Below are 17,967 nucleotides of genomic sequence, written 5' to 3'. Positions count from 1 at the left end.
TATATGAAAGCACAAATGTATTGGGCTATTGAAGACAGTCGTTCAGTTGTGATGGATGGATGATGAGTTCTGTTCTTCTCTTTCCCTGGAGAAGCTTTGAAGTTTGGGTAGATTTTGATAGTCATTATGGACTGTCACTTCATCCACATCCATAAATGTGGCCCTGGTGCTGTCCCAGGCATTTCCTGTGAGTGATGCAGCTGGGGCACACCTAATGATACAACTGTGAGCAAAAAAAAGTAGAGTCCTTCCCTGGAAACTCCTGGAGTTGACATCTGGATGGCAACATAAAGTAGGGCATGCCAGATGGGGACACAGCATGACCACCGCACAGACACAGAGACAAGGAAGAGATGAATGTCCCGAGGACAGCGGAAGTCAAAACAGACCAGAGCAGGGAGTCAGAACAGTGCAGGTTGGGAAACACAAATTTCCACCCCTTTCCTAGAGAGTAGGTCAAGCAAAGTGGGCATTGCCAGAATTTTTAAATCCCTAGAGCTTCCTACAAGTAAGTTGTATCAAGCGCAGGAGTAATTGATATTCCAGGCTCCAGTTGGGTTGAGATAAGAGAGGTCAGACAATGGACAAGCTGCAAGGTTTTAAGCCTCATGTCACTTTCTGATTTCAAGGGCTATCAAGCATCAAAACCAAGATAGAGAATGAAGTGGAATCTTCTGACCTGGAAAATCTAAACAACAAATTCTAAAAAATGGAGTTATAAAGAAAAGGATGTTCACAGGGGAAAAAAATTCTTAAAGTACAATCCCTAACTGCATTCTACATGTTTTTCAGTACACCAAGAAATAAGTGCAGTCCTCACCCATTATCAAGGAAACTTACCTTTGCAAGCAACAGAGACCATGACAGTGAATCACAACTGATCAAAACCAATACTTGTGGAGCTCACTTCTTCAATACAACTCCTATGCCTAAGGTGCTTTGACATGCCAGCACAATAGACTTCTATTTCAGTTCTTTCTCTAAACCTGAACCAAAAAGAATCAATGAACCTTTTGAGATGGCCAGCTTTCTATCGCTATAACAAAATGTCCAAGATACTCAACTTAAAGAACAAAGTGTTTACCTCACAGTATCAGAGGTCTCAGTCCATGACCACTTGGCCCTGTTGTTTTGGGCCTTTGGAAAGGCAGATCATGGCATGGTGCACTGTTCATCTCATGGTGGCCAGGAAGCAGAGAAAGAGAAGAGACCAGCATTCCAATATCCTCTTAATGTTCATAATGACATAACTTCTCTTCATTACACCCTGCCTCCTAACTTGCACTCTTTCCCAACGGTACCAAAGGATGGTGGCCAAACATTTAGCACAGTTCTTCGGTGGGGGGGGGACATCCCAGATCCAAACCATAACACCTTCTCTTATTTGACATAAAAGTCTTCCTTCACATGGATCTGAAGTTTGACACCAAGTCAAGCCTTTAGATCATCATTTGGTATTTGGAGACAATCTCACTATGTAGCTCAGAGCCCTCAAATGCAGGATCCTCCTGCGGCAGCCCTCTAAGTGGTGGAATTACTAGGGTGTGTCACCATGCCCAGATCTAAGTATGGCTAAGATTATGATCCGTTCATGTGGCCCTAATGGGAAAACTGGAATGGAATCTTATAGTCGGATTTTCCAGGACAGAGAAGGCAGGAGAAGGCTCCCATGACAGAAACATAGCCTCAGAGGTGATGAAGTAATAGAGGATGACTGATAAATTTTTTCACTTACTCCTTTTGAATATTACCACAGCCACCTTACGTGACAACCACTACAGTCACTCTAAATAAGTATGAAGATTCCAGGGGCCTGGGGCCTGGGAAGGGAAAGCAGGACTGTGCTAGGCAAATACACTACTGCTCAGCTGTGCTCCAGTCTCAGTGTAAAGGGTTTTTGGCACCCTGGAAATTTGGCTTGGGAAAGATGGATCATTCACTAACGTGCTTAGCACACAAGAATGACACATGTTTTAAAAAAAAGCTGAACATGATGATTTATCTACAATGCCAACATGGTGAGTTGGAGGACAGCTGATCCCTGGAATTCTTTTGTCAGTCAGCCTGGTAGAGTCAATGAACTCCAAATGCAATGAGTGGCTCAAAAAATATGGTGGGCTGAGAGCAAAGAAGTCTGAACTCATCATACATGTGCACATGTGAATGCATTGCCCACATTACACATGCACATGTGTACATGCACATACACACATATGCACACACATGCACATGTGTACATGTACATACACACATGCATGCACATGCACATACACACACACACACACACACACACACACAAAGGCCTGGGAATTCGATTAATCTATAATATTACTCTAGGACCATTCTATTTCTGCTTCTTGACATCCTGTGCCCTCTTAAAAGAGCTCAATTTATTCTACCTTGACCATTGAAAATTATCTTAGATATTAGAAATCAGAATTCTTGACATTAAGTCAATAATAGTGTTTTGCTTCATAGACCAAGACATTATTTTTGCCCGCCCAAAAAAGGGAATAAAGAGGAAGAGACCGGCCTATTGACAACGCACAAAAATCTCACAGGATGGCTTACTGTGTTTCTCTAGAGAAGAGTCAAAAGAAATTAAATCATGGCTTGTTCTGTTTGTGTCAAAACTGACTACATTCATTGCACAACACTTGTAAAACACAAGACACCTCGACCAGAAGCACATTTTGGACTTCAGGTGTTTGTAGGTTTCCCCAAACTGCTGGTCTGCGGAAGACATAGAGGGGCATTCAAGACATAGAAACCATTTCATTCTCTCACACACATTTTATTTACCCAAGCCTGAGCCAGAGCAGTCCAACGCTATGAGAGCAAAAGATGAAGGTGCTGACTGAATGGCCACTGCCTGACTTACCTTGTGTATGTCTGCTTTTATAGTCCACCATTCATTATTATAGTGCTTTGAGTTTATTGCCACTGTTACACACCTTGTCTCATTTATGCCTCATAATAAGCATGAAGGTAGATACCATTAACCTCTGGTTTATAGCTAGAAAGAGACTGATCCTCAAAGGGTTTGTAAAGTCATTCGGAGAGCAAATCAATCCCTAGCTAGTATCTCTGAGCACAATTTAAGACTTCAAGATCATGATTATGATACAATTAAATTTTCTAGTACAACTGTACTATAATGTCACTGTGCCATAAGATCATTGGCTGCATAATAATGTTCATAACCATACCTCTGTGTTGATTACAGTATGGGGGGAATGTAGAGATTTAATTTTTTTAAAAGATGGAGTCAGAAAGATGGTTCAGCAGATAAAGGCATCTGCAGCCACCCTGATGAATGAGTTCAGTCTCTGGGACTGACCTGGTGGAGGGAGAAATGACTCCTGCAGGCTATCCTTTGACTTGCACATGAGCACTGCAACACAGGTCCAGCTACATGCACACAACACGCATGTGCGTGGGAGCATGCACACACACACACAGATAAAATGTAATAAAATTGTTCTAAAACAGCAGAAATTCAAAATAGGAAAAATCACTTCTGAAATAGCTACACCAATGACCTGAAAGTATCCCCAGCACTACCGATGAGGTAGAGTCAAGATCCTGACGAGTATAGTTCTGAAATGAACTATTTTCAAGTTAAATGACCAAGAGTGGTGGTGTCTCTAAATATCTACAATTTGGCTATGATTGTTTCATCTCTGATTCACAAATGGAAATAATTTGTATTTATAAGCAAAAATGTTTTTAAAATGCCAGGCATGGAGGCACATGCCTATAATCTCAGCACTTGGAAAGCTGAGGCAGAAAGGCTGCATGTTCCAGACCAGCTCTGGCTATATAGTACTGTTGGGGGAAGTCCTGTGCATTTGTCAATAAAGTACTGTTGAGCCTATAGGGAACCAAGATAGGAGGGACTAGGAGTCCAGGAGAACTCTGGGAAGGAGAAACACAGAGAGTTCGAGATGTAACGCCATGGGGTAGGATCCTGGAACTATTCTCCGGTAAGAGACATACTTAGATTAACAATTATGGGGTAATTACTTAAGTCAGAGCTAGCCAGTAAGAAACAAGCAAGGCCAACAGCTTCATAATTAATACAGCGTCTTGTGTGTTTATTTGGGGACTACAAAGTGGCAGAGCCCAGGCGGCTGGCGGGGGATAAACCAAAGCAGCTAGCAAAGATAAAGCTTCTCTTTACATAGTACACTTTAGGCAACCTGGGCTGCATAGCAAGAAGACAAAACTAGATATATAGATATGTAGATGGATACATACATACAGCTAGAACATTTTCTATTTTTAATTACTTGCTTCTAATTAAACATCTTTTTAAATGTTATAAATTATCATGTGTGCAAGGGAGGGTGTGTACATGTAGGTGCATGTGTGTGGAGGTCAGGGACAGCTTTGTGCTGTTTCTCTGGGTCCTTATCAGGTTTGTGTAGTGTCTCCCCCACCCAACCCTGAGCCCTCTCAACCCCAGGTCATCTTGCCAGCCCAAGATAGGTTATGTTTGATGCTTATCCTCTATATTCTCACATGGATCTTGTACAAAACTGATTATAGGTTCTGAGCTTGTCTGTAGAACACAGGCAAACCCACTTCCTGAAGTGTCTAACATGTAACGTTCAAGGGATAATGGTCTTAGTTAGGATTAGTGTTGCTGTGATGAAACACCATGATAAAAACAAGTTGGGGAGGAAAGGGTTTATTTGGCCTACACTTCCACACCATAGCCTTCACTGTAGGAAGTCAGGACACAAACCTAAAAGGACAGGAACTTAAACAGGGCAGGAACCTGAAGGCAGGAGCTGATGCAGAGGCCTGAAGGGGTGCTGCTTACTGGATTATTGCCCCTGGCTTGATGCTTTCTTACAGAACCCAAGATCACAAGCCTGGGGTGGGATGGGCCCTCCTTTATCAATCACTAATTAAGAAAATTCCCGCAGACTTGCCTACAATTCAATCTTATAGAGACATTTTCTCAATTGAGGTCCCTTCCTCTAATGACTCCAACTTGTGACAAATGGACATAGAACTGGCCAGTCTCTAAAGTGTTCCTTTCATCCTGGTATGACGAGTAAATATTTTTGCATCCTGCCACTTTTCATTTTCATTGAACTCAGTTACCATGATACACCTGGACTTTCAATGGAGTCAGTGTGGACAGGAGTCCTCCCTTCTAGCTGTCCCCTCCCCTCCAGCTGCTGTTCTGTGAAAGTCTCTTTGATCCACTATTCCAGAGAGGCCTATGGGCTTGGGACTCTAGAAGAAACCAAACACTTGTCCCTGATCTAGTCATTAATCACCAATTGCTTTAGTGCTTTAAACTTTATACACCCAGCTCATCCATAATTACAGGCATGGCTTCTTTTGAGCATATGGATGTTTGACAATTTCCTGCCACTTCTGGGGGTGAAATAAAAGATGGGAGTTTTCAGTTATTTTCTTTTCCAGAAGAAAGCAGCCGATTTTGTTTTTCAAGAAAATAGTTTTCCAGTTACCGTAATCATATTTCTAAGCGTCTCTAGGAGGTGCCCCCAGGGCTTCAGAGCAGGATAGGGTGGTCAGCATAGATGGCATGTTTAATCATTCAGCTCCCATAGTATAGAGCAGGGGAAATGAATTCAAATGTTGATTACAAAGTATGACTAACAGCTACAAATAGCGAAACAGAAAACATTCCTGCCGTAAGGCTACCCTACGAAGTATCTCTTGTTGTCTCACTAGTTATACTGAAGATCTCAGAAGCAATGTGAAAATAAGTTCAAATCATTTCAGCAGCTTTAAAAAAACGTGACTTATCACCATGGTTTTCCCTCTTACCTATTTCCATTTAATATGGCTTAAATTACTGCCATCCAAAACTCTGCAAAGCAACAACTCACAATTTTCAAAGCATGTGCTACCTTGAGGACTCATATTTTCCCATCCCATCTCACCCAAGGAGTGAGCCTTTTGTCCCATGTATCCATACTGCATACATTACCCACCCACTAGGCACTCAGCCGTCATCTTGGTTAACAAGACATCAGGTCAATTATTTCCATATTCCAGTATTTGTGTTAAGGCATCCTTATTTTACATAATAATGGCTTCAAAGCACTAAGGTAGTGATTCAAAAGAGGCAACAAGATCATTAAATTTGAGAGGCAATCCTAACTCTGATACTATGGGACAACACTGCAGGGTCTACAGGGCAGGGAACATGCAGTGTATATACAGCTCAAAACTGTCAGGAATCATCTAAGGGTCTTGGAGCACATTCATCATGGATAAGAGGGTACTATTGTACTGTTAAAGCTAGCTTAAAGCGTGTATTTAGTTGCCTGGATACATGTAATTATTCCATATTTTGTCCCCTGCTGAAGCAGCAAGAAACCTCAAAGTAGCTAATTACTCCATTTTGATCCTTCAAAGGATTTCTTGACCCCACCTTCTGGCTAAATCTTGCCTGATTTCCATGGCTGGTCCTTGACTCCCAGAAGTACCTTGCCTGCCTGCTTGGAATGTGCTGAGGTTAGCTGTCATTCCTAGGGGGCTCACATCTAAGACTCTGTCCACATCCATTTTAAATCTTTTTACAATCAGCTTCAGGTCTCAGGACCTAACCTTTATGTAAAGTGACTATGGTTATTTGAATGAGAATGTCTCCCATAGGCTCATATAAAGGTTGGTCCCCAGTGGATGGAACTGTTCAGGAGAGTTTAAGAACTATGGCCTTGTTGGAGGAGGCATGTCACTGGGGGTGGGCTGTGAGGTTTCAATAGATTCCCAACACCCCAAGTTAGCTCTGTCTTTGTCTCATGGTTGTGTCTTAATATGTAAGCACTCAGCTACCAATACAGCTCCATACCTTTCCTGCCTGATGCCATGCTCCCTGCCATGACGGTCAAACGCTAACCCTTTGAAACTGTAAGCTTCGAATAAACTCTTTCTTCTGTAAGTTGCCTTGGTCATGGTGTCTTATCACAACAATAGAAAAATAACTAAGACAGTCACTAAGAGAGTCTTCAGAGTGAATTTACTGAAACAAAATGAAAGTGGCTTCCACTCTGAATTTCAATCCTGAAGATATATTATAGAATCATAGAAGAATAGATCTCAAATGGACATAAAATACTGATGGCCCAAACTTTCTCCCCAAAATCTTGGCTCTTTTTTCCAAGTGGTTAAAAGAGACAAACTCATGGTTTTCTTATTGGTCAAATCATCCTTCTTCTCAGTGGACAGTCATTGAATTAGCCTATATTCCAAAATTAACTTTTAAGATAGAAAACATATATTTTACCACATCCTTGGAGACTTGCCTTTAAGCTTGTATTTAACAACAAACGGACTCAACTTAAAAAAAAAAAGACCATTGATGTGAACTTTCTCTTTAACAAACAAAACACAAAATACCCAAAGCTCTTCAAACATTTAATTTTAGTGAGTAATGTTCCCAGGTCAGCCACTCATATCACAAGGTCATCCTCAGAAATCTGGAATCCCACCCAACAAATTATCAAATGAGCCTTATGAAATAGATTTAACAAATTTTCCTCTGGCTGTCAAGGTCAGTTAAAGATATTTCTTATCTTGAGAAATAATCACAGACATGATGAATGCCAACTATATTTCTTCTTGCTTCTTTATCTCTGTGAATATGTGAATCTTTACTAGGGAAAGGGGGATATTTATATAATGTTTTGGGCCTCATGACTTCTTGGCCTCTATTTCCAAGGCTCATAAATATCCATATGCCAGGTACCTAATTAGTGTTGTAAAGTAAGTTAATGGACAAGCTATTAACTTATGACAAAATTGCTGCAAGGTAATTGACAGAATTAAATTGTCACTTAATTCAATACACCGGGCACTACTCTAATTGGCCCATCCAAGAGAATGAAGCCTGGGCTCCCACCCTGAGTTGGAAGAGACCTTCAAGGTCATATGGTTCAAACTCCTTTGGTGACACCTACATATGTCTCCTTCATTGTGTTTCTAGAACTTCAAAGTTTGGGAAATTTTCTGCCTCTAAAAGCTCTTATTAAATTTGTCAGGAGTACAAATCACCCAAGGGCTTCTAATCCTAGCTGGGTGGATGTGTTACCTAGAATTAAACACCTGGAAACAGAGTATCATCTCCTGATATAAAATTCTTGTGAAGCATTTGGAATAAGCAAAACACTGTCAGGTCTCTCACTGAGAGACAGCTAACATGCCATTGGGATGGTTATGTTCTGTAGATCAAGAGTCTGGTTTGAAGAATGAATGGATGTATCTTCTAAGAGGAACTCATATCCAAGGTGTCTCTGGGTTTTCCATGTCAGATAAGAGAGTGGCTATAAAGAACAGGCGGTGGTTCATTCCATTTTGGTGAGATTCAAAGAGGTAGGTCCTGGCTGTCAGGACCTATGCTTGAACTACCTCAGAACAGTTTAGGAGCTGTCCTGATTAGCCTTCATTGTCAACTTGACACAGCCTAGAATTGTCTGAAGGAGAATACGCAATTGAGGAGTTGCCTAGGTCATATCAGCCTGTGGGAAGGTCTGTGGGGGAGTCTCTTGGTTATTAATTAAATCAGGAGGACCCAGCCCACTATGGGTGGTACCATCCTTAGGCAGATATATACAAAAATCTAGCTGAGCATGAGCCTGCAAACAAACCAGCAGGAGCATTCCTCCACAGTTTCTGTTTCACATCCCTGTTGCGGAAAGCAGACATCTACCTCACCAAGAGGGCTGGAGAGCTCACGGAGGACGAGGTGGAGCGTGTGATCATCTTGACTTCCTACCCTGACTCCCCCAGTGATGGGCTGCTACCTAGAAATATAAACCAAATAAATCCTTCCCTCCCCTAAGTTGTTTTTGGCTGAAATTTTTATGACAGCAACAGAAGAGAAACCCAGCCAAAGCTCCCCACCCTCTTTCTCCTACTCCATTCTTGACTTTGGAACACAGGTGCATGGAACTGAGTTAACATTCCAGTTCCACTGCACTCTCATTGTTAGCTCAAGTGTGGCTGGCTCTCTCTGGAATTTTTTAAATGCATGTATTTACGCACTGTAATAACTAACCTTGGTTTTCAACTTAAAGGAGCCTCAGTTGAAGAATGACCCCATCAGCTAGGCCCGTGGCATGTTCATAGGGCATTTTCTTGAGGACTACAAAGGATTTCATACTTTAACTGATATTCTAAGATTCACCATTTTATACTGAGTATTAAGTTGCTCAGAGTCATATTGTGGCACATGGCTCATTCATGTCATCGGTATGTAATATCCCACCATGGAGATAATACTTCATTTCGCTGTTTTTTTTTCTCCAGTTGGTGATCATTTAAATTACTCCCAAAGTTCTGCTACTGTAAGGTATTCATATGTCTTTTGCTTGTCGTTTTTGTTTTGAGACAGTCCCATGTAGCCCAGGCTGGTCTCAAACTTGCCACATAGCCAAGTCTGGCCTTGAGTTCCTTGTCGTCCACCTGTACCTCAGAGCTGCCCGCCTCCCCGCATGCAGCTCCTGCCTGCCTGTTCTCTCACACATGCGAAGAGTGCACCTGTGAGCAGAGCTGCTGGGTCACATGGTCTGTGAGTCTTTAATTCCCTAAGACAATGCCAGCTGCTTTCCAGAGTGCTCACACGCTTCCCAGTGTCTAGGAGGAATTCTGTTTGCCCTCATGCCTTCTCATACTTCTGCCAGAAGCCATAGTTATACAACTCTGTGGTGGACAGACTTATATCCCTATACTCACAGTAAAATTAAACGTACTTCCATAGGTTTGCTGGCCATATGTGATTTTTAACTTTTAAAACATAACAACCATTAAATATTTTCACAATTGGTTCTTTACTATTTCCTACATAAATATATTGGATTGCTTATTATCTTTCAAAATTGGACTTCCATGTTTCATGACTTTCCATCTTCCCTCAGCCACATACTAGGGTTTCAGATGTTCCAGAATGCAACATTTCATGGCTATACATAAGTCTATGGATATTCCAGTTTATTTTACCCATTTCCTGTTGTTAGATTTGGGTTACTTTCCAATTCTACTGTTTTAAATAATTCTGTCCTAAGCGTCCTTCACATAATTTTTCACATATATTCTTATTTATTTCCTTGGAATTCATCCCTATGAATGATGCTACATGGTAACACTTTTTAAGATCTCAGATAAATATTTCTAAGGAGTTGTTTAATTTTCTCTGCTTCTGCAGCCAGGAGTGTTTGAAAAATGCCAATGTTCCCATCTCCTCCACATGATTAGGTATTACTATAAAAAGTAACATTTTTTAATCTAGTTGGAGGTAAGGAGCTGTTTCTCTTTGTGGCACTTATACTATAGCTCAAGGTTTCTTTCATTTATTGCAAAACTTGACTTAAGACATTCACTGGTATTTCACATTTTCATGTTTCTGTCTTACTTTTGGGGGCAGGTAGGGATTTTTAAGAGTTCTTCAATGGTGGGGGACTAGAGTGATGGTGCAGCAGTTAAACACACCTGCTGCTCTTCCAGAAGACCCCAGTTTAGATCATAGCACCCTTGTCATGCTTAATTCCAGCTCCAAGGAACCCAGCTCCCTCTTCTAACCTTTGCAAGCACCTGCAGACACTTGCATGTACACACACACACACACACACACACACAACACACACACACAATAAATAAATGAGTGTGCATTGCGCACACACGCTTGCACATGGCATACGGTGCACATGTGGAGGTCAGAGGGCAACTTGCAGGAGTTGGTTCCCTCCTTCCACCATGTCACTTCTAGGTATAGAACTCAAGACCTCAGGCTTCGCAGCAAACAACTTTACATACCGAGGCATCTGCTGGTCCCAGAACTTTCAGTTACTCTATTTGGTATACTTGGTATTTTGTCCTTACTTCTAATATTTTTCTTTATGCATTAGGAATGAATCTTTTGTAGTCCATTAAGGTTGTAGCTTATGCCCTTATTTATTTATTTTACTTTTGGCAGCACTGGCGATTCAATCCATATCCTTCTGGCATTCTGCCTCTTAGCTACACCCCCAATTCTAGTTTACCATGGCTTGAAGGAGGTGATTGACTCTTCATTCAAGTGACTAATTGATAAAATTGGAGATGGAGAGTGTGGTGGCTTGAAAAAACGGATCCCAAAGGGAGTGTCACTATGAGGTGTGGCCTTGGAGGAGGTGCATCACTGTGGGGGCAGGTTTTGAGATCTCTTTTGCTCAAGCTTCCCTCAGTGTGACTGTCAGTTGACTTCCTGTTGCCTTTAAGATGTGTAGCACACTCACCTGCAAAATGTGTAGCAGGCACCATATCTGTCTCCATGCTGCCATGCTTTCTGTCATGATGGCAATGGACTGAACCTCTGGAACTGTAAGTGAACCACCCCAATTAAGTGTTTTTATTAGCGTTGCTGTGAGCATGGTGTCTGTTTTAAAAACCCTAACTAAGACAGGGAGGTAAAGCCATCTGAAAATTTTCATGAAACAGGAAGGAGTGGGAGGATTTCCAGAGCCCCATGAGGCCCCTACTCATGTAGGGGGCGCTCTTTCCCAACAAGCAGAGTGGCTGGTGAATCACGCAGAGCTGCGAGCTCAGGGATGCTGGGAAATGAGAGTAGCCTGTTTCCAGCCTAGATTTGACAGGGCCCTTAAAAGACTCTAGCCACAGTTGTCGATGTGACAAAGGCCCTGGGGCTTTCCTGTCTCCTAGAACATCAGCTTCATATCAATTAGTATGTTTAGTGCATCACCAGGGACAATAGGAAGAAATAGTACTTCCTCCTGAGATAAACACTTCCATTTAGAGCTCATTAATAAAATGTAGCCCAGAACATTGTAATCATAATTTAAACAACAAAGACACACTTCCAGGTCAATGCTGTGGGGAGTGGGTTCATTTTCATTACTTGCTAAGAACCTTATTAGTGCTTTGAGACACATTTAAACTCTTTACCTCGGTGAGACTTCTGAGCTCATTTAAACTCCCAGCATGCTCTTAGGGCTTGTATTAATTTCCCCATGTTAATGTTAGTCTCTGACATCACACTTTGAGAACAGGAATGGGGAAGAGATCTCTTGGGAATTGGATGTGAATGCAGTCTGTCCACCTTATCTGTAGGGGGTCTATTCCAGGAACCCCAGTGGGTACCTGAAGCCACAGGAAGCATCCAACCCTATGAATGCTATGCTTTTTCTTAAGTGCTGTGCCTAAAGTTTTATTTATAAATTAGACATGGTAAGAAAGTAGCAATAACTAACAATAAAACAGAGCATGTGTAAATGTATATATTAATAAAAGTTATGTGAATATGGTCTTTCTCTCTCTCAAAATGCATACCACTGTTCTGAACTCATCTTTCTTTGATATGATAGTGGGTTGGTCATAGTTAACTGAAACCGTAGGAAGTCAAAACCCGTGGATAAGGATAAACTATGTGTGGCTGTCTTGGAGCTTGGAGAATGAGACCTGGGAGATCTAGTTGTCACTGTTGTTATACTCTTATATGTATGAGTATATATAGTCTCGACTTCTGCTGCTCAACCTTGGCACATCTTCTAGACAAGGATGTTCCATGCATGAGTTTCAGTCTAGCAACTCTACCCTCCTACACGTCAATTTCAAACAAGGAGCTGCACATCCAATCCATGAAGCATATACAGCAAATCCTGACACCAGGGAAATGATGTCACTTGAAACCAGTTACTGAACCTGAGGAAAAGGAACAATGTACAGTGGGGGGGGGGTCTCAATTTCATTTCCTCAGCCTTTCATATCAGTTGTAGTCTTGAATGCTGATGGCCATAACAAACTATCCCCAAATCTCTGCAATTTAGTAGTACACAGCTTTAGCCAAGCTTGGTGGCATGATGTATTAGTTAATGTTCTGTTGCTGTGAAGACACATCATGGTCATGGAAACTCTTTTTTTTGGGGGGGGCAAACAGTGAACTTCACTGATGATGTTCAAGAGAGCAGGGCTCCCTAAGCCCCTCCTTATTCTGGGGGTCTGGGATGGAAACCGTGAGGGAGATGTGATCATTGTGGGGTTGTTGGACAAGGATTGCTCAGCAGCCAGGGCCTCTCTCTTGCTCGAGTCCTTGCTGGGGGTGGATGGTCCAGGGTGGGCTTCTTACTCCTTGGAGGCCATGTAGGCCGTGAGGTCCACCACCCTGTTGCTGTAGCCAAACTCAATGTCATACCAGGAAATGGGCTTTACAAAGATGTCATTGAGAGCGATGCGAGCCCCAGCATCAAAGGTGGAAGAGTGGGAGTCACTATTGAAGTTGTAGGAGACAACCTGGTCCTCAGTGTAGCCCAGGATGCCCTTTAGTGGACCCTCGGATGCCTGTTTCACCACCTTCTTGATGTCTTCATACTTGGCAGCTTTCTCCAGGCAGCATGTCAGATCCATGATGGACACACTGGAGGTAGGAATTGCCCACAGCCTTGGCAGCACCAGTGGATACAAGGATGATGTTCTGGGCAGCCCCACAGCCATCACTCCACAGCTTCCCTGAGGGACCACCCACAATCTTCTGGATGGCAGTGATGGCATGTACTGTGGTCATGAGTCCTTCCACAATGCCAAAGTTATCATGAATGACCTTGGCCAGGGTGGCTAAGCAGTTGGCGATACAGGAAGCATTGCCGACAATCTTGAGGGAATTGCCTTACTTGCCGTAGTTTACACCCATCACAAACAAGGGAGCATCAGCAGAAGGGGCGGCGACAGTGACCCTTGGTGGGCCCCAGCCTTCTTCATGGTGGTGAAAACACCAGTAGATTCCACAACATACTCGGCACCCACATCACCCCATTTGATGTTGGCAGAATCTTGCTCCTGGAAGATGGTGATGGCCTTCCCATTGATGACAAGTTTCCCATTCTCAGCCTTGACTGTGCCTTTGAACTCACCATGGGTAGAGTCACACTAGAATTTGTAGACCATGCCGTTGAGGTCAATGAAGGGGCCATTGATGGCAACAATGTCCACTTTGCCAGAATTGAAGGCAGCCCTGCAAACCAGGCATCCAATACGACCAAATCCATTCACTCTAACCTTCACCATTGTGTCTCAGGAACGAGGCTGACACTACAGGAAAAGATGTGGCTGTCTGTAGAACAGGGAGGAGCAGAGAGATGGTCATGGCAATTCTTATAAGAAAAAGTATTTAACAGAGGCTTGCTTACAGTTTCAGAGGTTTCGTTCATTGTCATCATGGTGGAAAGCAAGGCACACATGGTATTGGAGAAGTAGCTAAGAGTTCTACATCCAAATCTGCAGGCAGAAGGAAGAGCAAGCCACTGGGCCTGGCTTGGGCTTTTGAAATTTTCAAAGCTCACCTCCAGTGACACACTTCCCCCAACAAAGCCACATCTTCTAATCCTTTTATATAGTGCCACTCCCTGGTGACTGAGCACTCAAATCTATGAGCCTACGAGGACCATCCTTATATCAAACTATCACACATAGCTACTCAGGAGGCTGAGGCAGGAGTACTGAGAGCTGAAGGCCATCAACTAATTCTCAAAACTTTTAACGTTTTTGCAAAATAAGGATTGGGGGGTACAGCTTACTGATAGAGAATTTGTCTAGCATGCAAGTGGCCCTAGGTCTTATTCCCAGTACTGAAAAATAAGTAAATAATAAAAGTCAATTTGGTTCATGGAACTGGTCTTAGATATTCTCTTCTACCCAATAATTCAGGGATCCAAGCTCTTTCTATCTTGCAAGGCTGCCATTTTAAATGTGGCATGTAGTTGTCATGGCATGTGGCCACAGGGAAGGAAGACCAAACAAAGAGGTAACAGAAAATTGATGAAGAAGGTCTTATAGCCATTGTCTACCCCCGTAGTCTCCCCAATCCAATTTGCTTTGTAATGGGGAGATTGTGTTCTTCTCCATCCAGGAAATGGGAAATAATGCACGATTTTAGGACAATGCAACATTATCCCTACCACATCTAGTTTTAGCCATCTATGCAAAATGCCTAATTTTTAAAAGACCTTGCCAGCTTGTATCTACATTCTTCAGTCTTCACAGAATATGTTAAACACCCTCCTCGCAACGTCTTTATGACTTTCTGGAATTGTGTCTCAAGTATATATTGTGCTTAATTAATTGTTTGCAGCATCCTGGAGAGACAGATGCAACCTCTTTTAAAACCTAACAATATCAAATTAAACTAAGGAGTGTAATGAGCAGTCTTCCCGCCAGCCAGGGCCCAGAGCCACATCAACCCCAAATAACACACAGAGACTCTATTAGTTATAATGCTGTCGGCCAATGTCCAGGGCTTCTCATTGGCTAATTCTGTCTTAAGTATTAATCCATGACTACTAATATATATTTCTATAAGGACTTATTTTTCCAAGGATGCCATCCTAACATGTCCTCTCTTTCCGGGATCACATGGGGATTCTCTACTCTTGACTACATTTCCCAGAATCCTCCTCAACTCTTTTTTCTTTTTCGAGACAGGGTTTCTCTGTGGCTTTGGAGGCTGTCCTGGAACTCGCTCTGTAGACCAGGCTGGCCTTGAACTCACAGAGATCTGCCTGCCTCTGCCTCTGCCTCCCGAGTGCTGGGATTAAAGGCGTGCGCCACCAACGCCCGGCCCCCTCCTCAACTCTTAATTCGCCTATCTTGCCTCCCTATTGGCCAACAGTGCTTTATTTATCAGCCAGTAAGACAAACATATATACAAAAGGACTTCCTCCATCAAAGGAGCTGTGTACAAGCAGGAGAAAATCTGCACAGACTGGGCATAAGGCAACTCAGATACCTCTGGGAAAGCAACACTGAGAGGAAACATAGCAAATATCTCCAAGATCAATGAATCTATGATATAAGTGAATGCTGGAAAGGAAACTTATGAGGGTAGGGAGTCCACTGGAAATAGCTGAGTTGGCTCAAGAGAAATAAGGGGAATGTGCCAGAGTGGGCCATTGGCAATGTCATAGAGTGTTCCATAAAATACAGAGAAACTGAAGGCAATTTGTTCTTGTTGTTACTCTGGGGCTGAACCCAGGGCTTTACACATACCATACATACACTCCACTTCTGAGCTACCTTACAAGCCCAGTAAAAACAAAATGAAATAACATCATCATTTGATTAATTTGGTTCTCCCTGGCCTTGCCAAGAAAAATCTAACTTGTCCCACTTGAAAAAAAATTATTAGTTAACACATGGGTATTCCCAGAAAGCTCCAACTCTACTCAAAATGAGTATTACCAACACAAATACAAGTTCCCTGGGACATAACTGACACAACTCTTAGCATGTGATTGACCTCATCTAGATTCAACTGCAGCTGAAGAGTTACTATGTTAACTTGATGAGATGGCAGCAGTGACTATTTCTACCTCTGGAAGGGGACAGAAATAATTTCATTCCTTGTGCTATTGTTCTGTGACAAGATATATATGGAAAGCACTATAAAAACTATGCATTACCACATTAATGTTAGCTGCAACTAACATTAAGATTCCAGATGGATAAAAACTTTAATTTCAAATATTTTTTCTGATGAAAGACACTGAACTATCTCAGGAAATGTTAGACAGGACAGCTCCTGGAATACCAAGGTTTCCAGGAGAATATAGATAATGGGGTACATGCAGGATAACTTTATGAGAATCAGACTCTGGGTCCTTGTCATTCAACAAACATTGAGTGCTTACTAGGTACAGATCTATTCTAGAAGATGGACATTCAGTGTTGAACAGAATAAACAAGACCTTCATCCAAAAGCAAGGACAATTGTGTTTATGCCCTTCTGCAGTAGGTGACACTAAAGATGTTTCTATGTCACCATTTCCTCAACTGAAAGAATCATAAGAAGGTTATCATGAAGGCCAATGTTGCTTAGACACGCACCACCACTCCAGGCTCCTAGTAAAGGTATGTGAACACTAGTTAAACGCATAGAGTGCATTTAGTGACTGAGTTAAGCATTACTATAATTTAGAGACTGTGATGAGGTAACACAAGGCAACACGGAAGAGTCAGACAGGATCTCCTTCAGCCTGGGCATTCAAGAAGTGCAGAGTCCAAGTACAATCTTGGAAAATGAAGGGGATTGCCAGCAGGAAGATGGGGTATTGGTCTATGGTCTGAACTAGAAAAAAAGCGAGTATGATCAGCTCTCAAAGCGGAGAGAGAGCCAGACACAGCTGTGACACACGAGGCAGGAAGGCATGGGTAGGATATGGAAGATATGAGAGAGAGGCAGAAGATAGCTGGCTTAGTGGACTTTGAAGTATTCATGTCTAGGATGAAAACTTGGGGCTCATAAAAAGCTGGGCAAAGGACTCTACGTTGCAAAGGAACACAATTCCATATGCATTTTATGAACATCATTTGGCTGCTGTGAAGAGAGAGATAGATGATGGGAATACAAGCCGAGAAACCAGTGGCCATGAGGGCAGCTAGAGGCATCATTCAGGATAGAGGTGACGCTAGCTTAGACAGGGATATATGTAGTGGAGACCAAGGAAACAGAACAGATATTTCTATATGCTTTGAAAGCAGAATGGCCAGGGTGTATACATACAGGATGTGAGACCTGGCAGGAAGAGTTCACTGGAGATGTAGTGGCTCATAGAGACAGATGACAACACGAGGGTGAGAAACTAGTCTGGGTGCTGTAACAAAACGCCCCACAAATGGCGAATTATTTTGGTTTGCACTTCCAGATGATACAACCCATTATGGTGGTGAAGGATTGCCAGAGGAAGCAAGGGGGCAACTGGCCACATGGTCTGCAGTGTGGGAGCAGAGACACCCGAATGCTTGCACTCAGCTGACTTTCTCCTCTTTACACAGCCCCGAATCCAGCCCAAACAACAGTACTGCCCACATTTGTGGGGGTCCTGCACCTCCCCCCTAAATTCATCTAAATAATCCCTCAAAGACATTCCCAGAGATTTGTTTCCAAGGTGACTTCAAATTCCTTTAAGCTGGCAAACAAGATCAACCATCACAGAT

The 17,967-nt window shown here is 42.5% G+C and overlaps 1 pseudogene; it reads right to left on the bottom strand.

Moving 5' to 3' along the window:
- Positions 1 to 10,867: 10,867 nt before the first annotated feature.
- LOC101840778 lies at positions 10,868 to 14,078 on the bottom strand (annotated as a pseudogene).
- Between the last annotated feature and the right edge of the window lie 3,889 nt (positions 14,079 to 17,967).

The sequence above is a fragment of the Mesocricetus auratus genome, unplaced genomic scaffold, assembly GCF_017639785.1.
Source record: "Mesocricetus auratus isolate SY011 unplaced genomic scaffold, BCM_Maur_2.0 Super-Scaffold_100013, whole genome shotgun sequence".
NCBI lineage: Eukaryota > Metazoa > Chordata > Mammalia > Rodentia > Cricetidae > Mesocricetus > Mesocricetus auratus.
This window is presented reverse-complemented; position numbering and strand designations above follow the sequence as displayed.